Here is a 6,723-nt window from a genome sequence, read left to right on the forward strand (position 1 = left end):
AGTGCTGTTTAGGACATCTGCCATTCTATGAGTCTGCTGTGTATCCCCGTTCTCTCCATTTTTTATTCTATCAGTTAGTATTAGCAGACACTAGTCTTGTTTATGTGATCCCTTTGACTCTTAGACCTGTCAGTGTGATCAACTGTGAACTGAAATTGATCACTTGGACTAATGAGATGGCATTGGTACATGCAATCTTGATGGGATTGTACTGGAATCCCCTGGCACATGTCTTGATCAGCCCTTGTCCTGACTGTTGATGTACAATTTAATACTTTATCCCTTTTAGTATTTTTTTGTTCTAGTTAATACTATTGGTTGAATTCTGTAATTAACACACATTTATTCTTAGGTGTTGAAATTTAACTGAAAAATGATCCCTGTTAAATATAAGAGTTGGAATAAGAGAGGGAGGAAATGTACCATTTGGGACATGCTCAATCGGACTTGCCCCAAATGATGGAGTTAGAAATGTTCCAAGTCTATAAATTAATACTTTTGAAGTATACAAATATGTTCCTCCTTTCATAATTTAACTATCAGCCTTAAATTTTTTTCTGTGCTACAAATCTATGAAGTGCAAATTTTAAATGCCAATCTCACCCTAAACAGATGAGTCTAAGTTGCCAAGTTTCTGGGTCCTCCAGTAAATGATCTTTAATTACTTGCAAGTATTTTGCACAGTGGCCTAGGACACTGGCTCTAGATTCTGAAAGACTCAGGTTCTCATTTAGCTTTTTCAGTGGGAGGACTTGTGACTTCGCATGAGTTTCTTAAATTCTCTTCCTACCATCTGCATAGTGAAGATAATACCAGTCAGTATCTGTCACCCAAGACTGGAGAAACAGCTTACTAAGACAATATGCAAAGCTCCTGCAAAATTGCCCTTAAGTGTTAGTGGTTACTCCTGGTTACTTTATAGTTTTGATTATCCTTAGGTACCCATTCCTATCTAGTAAAATCTTTGAAGTGGCTTTCTCATGTTGGTTGAAAATTTCCTTACAGCAACAGCCAAAGGGCTATATAAAATAACATTTCTTCCAACTCCAAAAGGCTCCTTCCCCAAACAGCTACTTGGGAACAAGAGACACTGAAAAGTAATTTATGGCCTGCTTTGTCAGCCCATAGCAGCAACAGTATGAACTAGGAAGAAACAGGGAGCAGACACATCCCTTGTCGGGGGCTCCCAGCAGAGTCTTACAGATTCCCCTGTAGTGTGCTGTGGCTCAGATTCAGTCCACAGCTCTGGTTATTTGACTAAAAGCCTAAAGGAGAAAAACAACAGCAACAACAACAACAAGAACAGCCTCAGAGTCCTGCCTGCATTGGAAGATCTTGTGGCCACAACAAACCAGCTACCTCCACAAGGGAAGGGGGACCACGTGGCACAACCAATTATACCCTCTGATATTCACCAAAAACACGGGAGATATTTTCAAATAAATGGCCACTCATGTGAAATAAGAATTTTTAAAAATTGGAAGAGCTGGCGCCGCGGCTCACTAGGCTAATCCTCTGCCTTGCGGCGCTGGCACACCGGGTTCTAGTCCCGGTGGGGGTGCCGGATTCTGTCCCAGTTGCCCCTCTTCCAGGCCAGCTCTCTGCTGTGGCCAGGGAGTGCAGTGGAGGATGGCCCAAGTGCTTGGGCCCTGCACCCCATGGGAGACCAGGATAAGCACCTGGCTCCTGCCTTCGGATCAGCGCGGTGCGCCGGTCGCAGCACACCGGCCGTGGTGGCCATTGGAGGGTGAACCAACGGCAAAAAGAAGACCTTTCTCTCTGTCTCTCTCTCTCACTGTCCACTCTGGCTGTCAAAAAAAATTGGAAGAGAAAAACATCAGTACAAGATCTACTGGCCTTCTATGCAAGCAACACGCATTCAAGGGCTTGTCAGAAATGAGTACTCAGAGAACCCTTCTTCCTTTATGTCACATCATCAGCCGATCTAGAAACAGTGTTGCTCATTCACATGGGTGGGTTAGCATCCCTGAGATGTCATTCTGGCCAGGCTACTTTGATCTGTTCCATTGCTCAGGCTCCTAGATCCTTGACTGATTAAGCCCCACCCAAGAAACTGGAGCACCCAAGAGAGGCCTTAGCGATCAGAAGCCTGGCTTTGAGCCAAATCAGTCATTAGGGTTTTGGTCCTGCCTTTTACTAACTTGAAATCTTGACAAATTTCTCTCTAAGTTGCCTCAGTGTCTTCCACAAACAACATATAGAAAAGTTCCTACTTTATAGGATTGCTATTAGGATCAAACAAGAATGTGTACAAACTGTTTAGCATAGTGTCAAGCACAGGGTAAGATTTCAACACTGTTCACTGTTTCTGATGGGAGTGTGTCTTAAACATTTCTAGGGTCTCTGACACTCTGAAAACTTGCCAAATGATAACAACATATGCAGTAACAACAACTCATACACCCAGAGCAGGAGTACAACAAGACCACTTACCTGGCTCCACAAGAACTTCCATAGCATAAGAATACCTGTAGCCAAGGAAGCAAGAAGAAACAAATGTCAGCAAGGTGAGTTACTTAACCCAAGTCAAGAGCCAGTTAGAGGGGCTGGTTAGGCTGCCACTTGTGATGCCAGTGTCCCAACTGGGGCACCAGTTTGAGTCCCAGCTGCTCCACTTCTGATCCAGCTCCCTGCTAATGTGTTTGGGAAGGCAGCAGTGGATAACCCAACTGCTACCCAAGTGGGAGACACAGATGGAGTTCCAAGGTCTTGGCTTCAGCCTGGCCCAGCCTTGGCTATTGCACCTTTGGGGAGTGAACCAGCAAATGGATGACTGAGTCATTCTCAGTTTCTCTCTGTCTCTGTCCCTCTCTCTCTCCTCCCCCCGCTTTCAAATAAAGTAAAATAAAAATAAAAAATAAATCTTTAAGTAAAAGCATGCCAATCAGATTTTTTTAGCTAGTTAGAGGCAGAGCTGAGGTTCAAATTCAGATTTCTTGACCTTTAATTCTGTGATCTTATGAGTGCAGAGTTTGTATGATTAGAACAGCTCATGAATTGGCAGAGCATGAATGACCATGGAGAAAAACCCTTCTAAATTTCTAATTCATTCTTCACTCATTTGGGATTCCATGAGTGTTTCATAATAAGCTCTCTTAAAAGTAAACAGAGAGGCCGGCGCCACAGCTCAATAGGCTAATCCTCCGTCTGTGGCGCCAGCACACTGGGTTCTAGTCCCGGTTGGGGCGCCGGATTCTGTCCCAGTTACTCCTCTTCCAGTCCAGCTCTATGCTGTGGCCCAGGAGTACAGTGGAGGATGGCCCAGGTGCTTGGGCCCTGCACCCCATGGGAGACCAGGATAAGCACCTGGCTCTTGCCTTCGGATCAGCGCGGTGCGCCGGTCGCAGCACACCGGCCGTAGTGGCCATTGGAGAGTGAACCAACGGCAAAAGGAAGACCTTTCTCTCTCTCTCTCTCACTGTCCACTCTGCCTGTCAAAAAAAAAAAAAGTAAACAGAGAACAAGTGGATTCAAGATGTCCCCTTAAAATGAACTGTCCATTCAAGGGACCCTCTAAGCCAGCATCAACAGACTGGATTTGTCTAAACTTATTTGAAATTAAGGCATAATGCATGAGATAACTTATCAAATGCTCATGACTTTTTATACCAAAGAATTGGGAGAAAATATAGAAATCTACACAAAGATTCTTCAAAATGTTTGTGGAAAAATGAAATTAAAAGATAAGGTGATTTTGATGCAAAAAAATTGAAATCCATGCCTACAAGGCATCTTCAAAAAGTTCATGGAAAATGCATGCTGATAAAACATATTCAAAGTGTTTTGCACCCAAATAAACTGGTTTTCTTCTGGTCATTTCTGATTACATAGTAAAGATATATCTAGGCTCAATTTCTGTTGATTTGTTATTAGATATTTCCAAAGTGACTAGCTTATTCTCAAATATCTGAACCACTAGTTGGATCATAGTGTTGTATCTCCCAGGGTTATCACACACATTGGAATAGAGAAAATAGGTGTTGAGGCAGCAGGCAACAATTAATGGCCCTTTTCACATGCAGCATCTGAGTAGCTACTGGATAGTCTAGGAATAATTCTAAAAGCAGGAAAACGCATGTGTTTTAGCAACTATGCCATGCTTTTCACAGTTGAAATGTCCTTAGACATTGCACTTTGTTTAAAAGGGGTCCTGATTTTTCTTAATGTTATGGTGAGCCAGGACTTGAACTTTTAGCCTTTTTTTTCTTCTTCTTACTGTGTTTCTTAAGCTTTTCACTTTTTTCTGTTGCTTTGTCACCTATTTACTGCTTTTCTTCTTTTTGCACATACCTCCTAAATATAATCTGATTCTGACAAAGATTCAGATGATAAAGGCATATCTTCAGGATCCATCTTTCTTTGCTGAGTCCTTTAAAATGCTTTTAAAAATTTATTTTCCAAAGTTTCCTTATTTGTTTTATAGACATTTACTTATAAGTCAGAATTGCAGAGAGAGAGAGAGAGAGAGAGAGAGAATCTTCCATCCATTGGTTCACTCCCTAAATAGCTAAATGGCCAGGGCTGGGTCAGGCTGGAGCCAGGAGCTTCCCCCAGGCCTTCCACATGAGTTCAGGAGCCCAAGCATTTGGGCCATCCTCCACCACTTTCCCAGACACATTAGCAGGTAGCTGGATCAGAAGTGGAGCAGCCAGGACTCAAGCCAGCGCCTATGTGGGATGCCAGCACTGCAGATGGCAGCTTAAACCCACTGCACCACAGCATCAACCCTAATGTGCTTTTATTTCTTTTTTTAATGTGCTTTTCTTTCTCAGTTGCAGCCTTTGATTGCCAGTTCTTTTAAAAATTATCCTTACTGTCTGATTCAGTTTCTGACATGGAGCTTTTGGAAAACTTTTGTGAATGATTCTTTTTCTTTCTCTTTTTACCTTGTTTCTTATTCTCATCTTCAGAATGCAGAGAACTGCTGGAAGAACGAGAGTTTGATGAGGAAGATGAACATCTACCAGATTTCTTCTTTCCTTTGTTCTTGTGTCTATTTTTTGGCTCTGCTTTGAATTCCACATGAAAATTTCTCTTTGCTTTTCTAGATCTTTCTTTCAGTTCCCATTCATTTTTTCTTTCTTAAAATTCACTCAAAGCCTTGGAGACTTTCTTTTTCTTTTCTAATTGCTCTTTTACTTCTTCACAGGTAGGTCTTGGTAGATTCAGATAATCCTGGATTGTTGGCCCTGAAGAGCGGACTGTACCCCTTGACCTGGCCATTGCTATTGGATCCAGATAGGACAGCTGATTGTCCTTCTTAATCATGGCGCCACTTATGTGCAAAGCCAGATGCTGAGGGAGTCTAGGCCAGAGAAGTGGTCAGAAAGAGAGCTTGCCCCTACATGTCCTCCTCCTCCTCCTCCTTCTTTTTCTTTTAAAGTTTATTTATTTGAGATGTAGAGTTACAGACAGTGAGAGGGAGAGACAGAGAGAAAAGTCTTCCTTCCACTGGTTCACTTCCCAAAAGGCCACAACAGCCAGACCTGAGCCAATCCAAAGCCAGGATCCAGAAGCTTCTTCCAGGTATCCTACACAGGTGCAGAGGCCCAAGGACTTGAAGCATCCTCTACTGCTTTCCCAGGCCATAGCAGAGAGAGCTGGATCAGAAGAGGAATAGCTGGGACTAGAACCAGCACCCATATGGGATGCCAGTGCCACAGGTGGAGGATTAACCTACTGTGCCATGGCGCCGGCCCCTGCACATACTTCTAAACATATTTTCTAGTTTCAATTTTCCATGAACCTTTGAAGTACCTGTTATTGTGGCCTAAAGCCAGGAGGCATTTATGGCATGTGGAATGTTGTGTGACAGGCTCTAAGCAGACATCCAGTAATGTCCACTCCCTGATATTCATATTTTGGGGTAATCTCTTCCCCTAGAGTGTGGGATGGGTTTACTGTCTTGCTCCTAACCAATAGAAAGCAGCAGAAGTGGTAGGATATTATAATATGACTGTGAGTTCTATCTTGGGCACTCTTTCCCACTCTGCTTTGTTTTGTTCATTTGGGTGAAGCCATGTGCCCAGCTGTGAGACAGCCCATTGGTAATTACGCATGAGTATGCTTGGAAGAAGTTCCTTCAGCCTTTGTCAAGTTTTGAGATAACCACAGGCCCTGCTGAGAGCTTCACTGCAACCTTATGAGATTTGCTGGGCCAAGGGCACCCTGCAAAGCTGGTATCCCAGAAATGGTGATCTAATAAATGTTTGATGTTTTAATCTGCTAAACCACTGGGTAACTTGTTATACAACAGATGGCTAATTCAAAATGTAGAAGGGTTAGGATACAGCAACTCTAAATAGAGGGCTTAATGCAGTGATCTCCCACAAGCAAATAGCTTTATTCTCATCACAGAAAGTCTGAAAAAATCAACTCATTTTCTATGAGATATTCAGAAAATCAGAAAATTACACTTGTGAATAATCTCAGTGCCTATATTCTGGGCTGTGAAAAGTGAAAATGAGAGTAAGAACACTTAGGGTAGGCCTTTAGCCTAGTGGTTAAGAGGCTAAGGAAGACACCTGTGCCCCTTGTTGGAGGATCTCTGGCTCTGGCTCCCAACCCCAACTGCCCTGTATGTCAGGCTCTTCAAGGCAGCAGTAATGACCCCAGTAGTTGAGACCCTGCCATCCATGTGGGAGTTCTGGATTGAGTTCCCAGCTTCAGGCTTCAGCCAGGCCTAGCCCTGGCCATTGCAGG

General features: G+C 43.2%; 1 pseudogene; it reads right to left on the bottom strand.

The window, feature by feature from the left end:
* Nucleotides 1–4,187: 4,187 nt before the first annotated feature.
* On the bottom strand, nt 4,188–5,289 carry LOC100352368 (uncharacterized; annotated as a pseudogene).
* Between the last annotated feature and the right edge of the window lie 1,434 nt (nt 5,290–6,723).

Source organism: Oryctolagus cuniculus, chromosome 1 (assembly GCF_051225735.1).
Source record: "Oryctolagus cuniculus isolate XC-2025 breed Fujian yellow rabbit chromosome 1, ASM5122573v1, whole genome shotgun sequence".
Taxonomy (NCBI): domain Eukaryota; kingdom Metazoa; phylum Chordata; class Mammalia; order Lagomorpha; family Leporidae; genus Oryctolagus; species Oryctolagus cuniculus.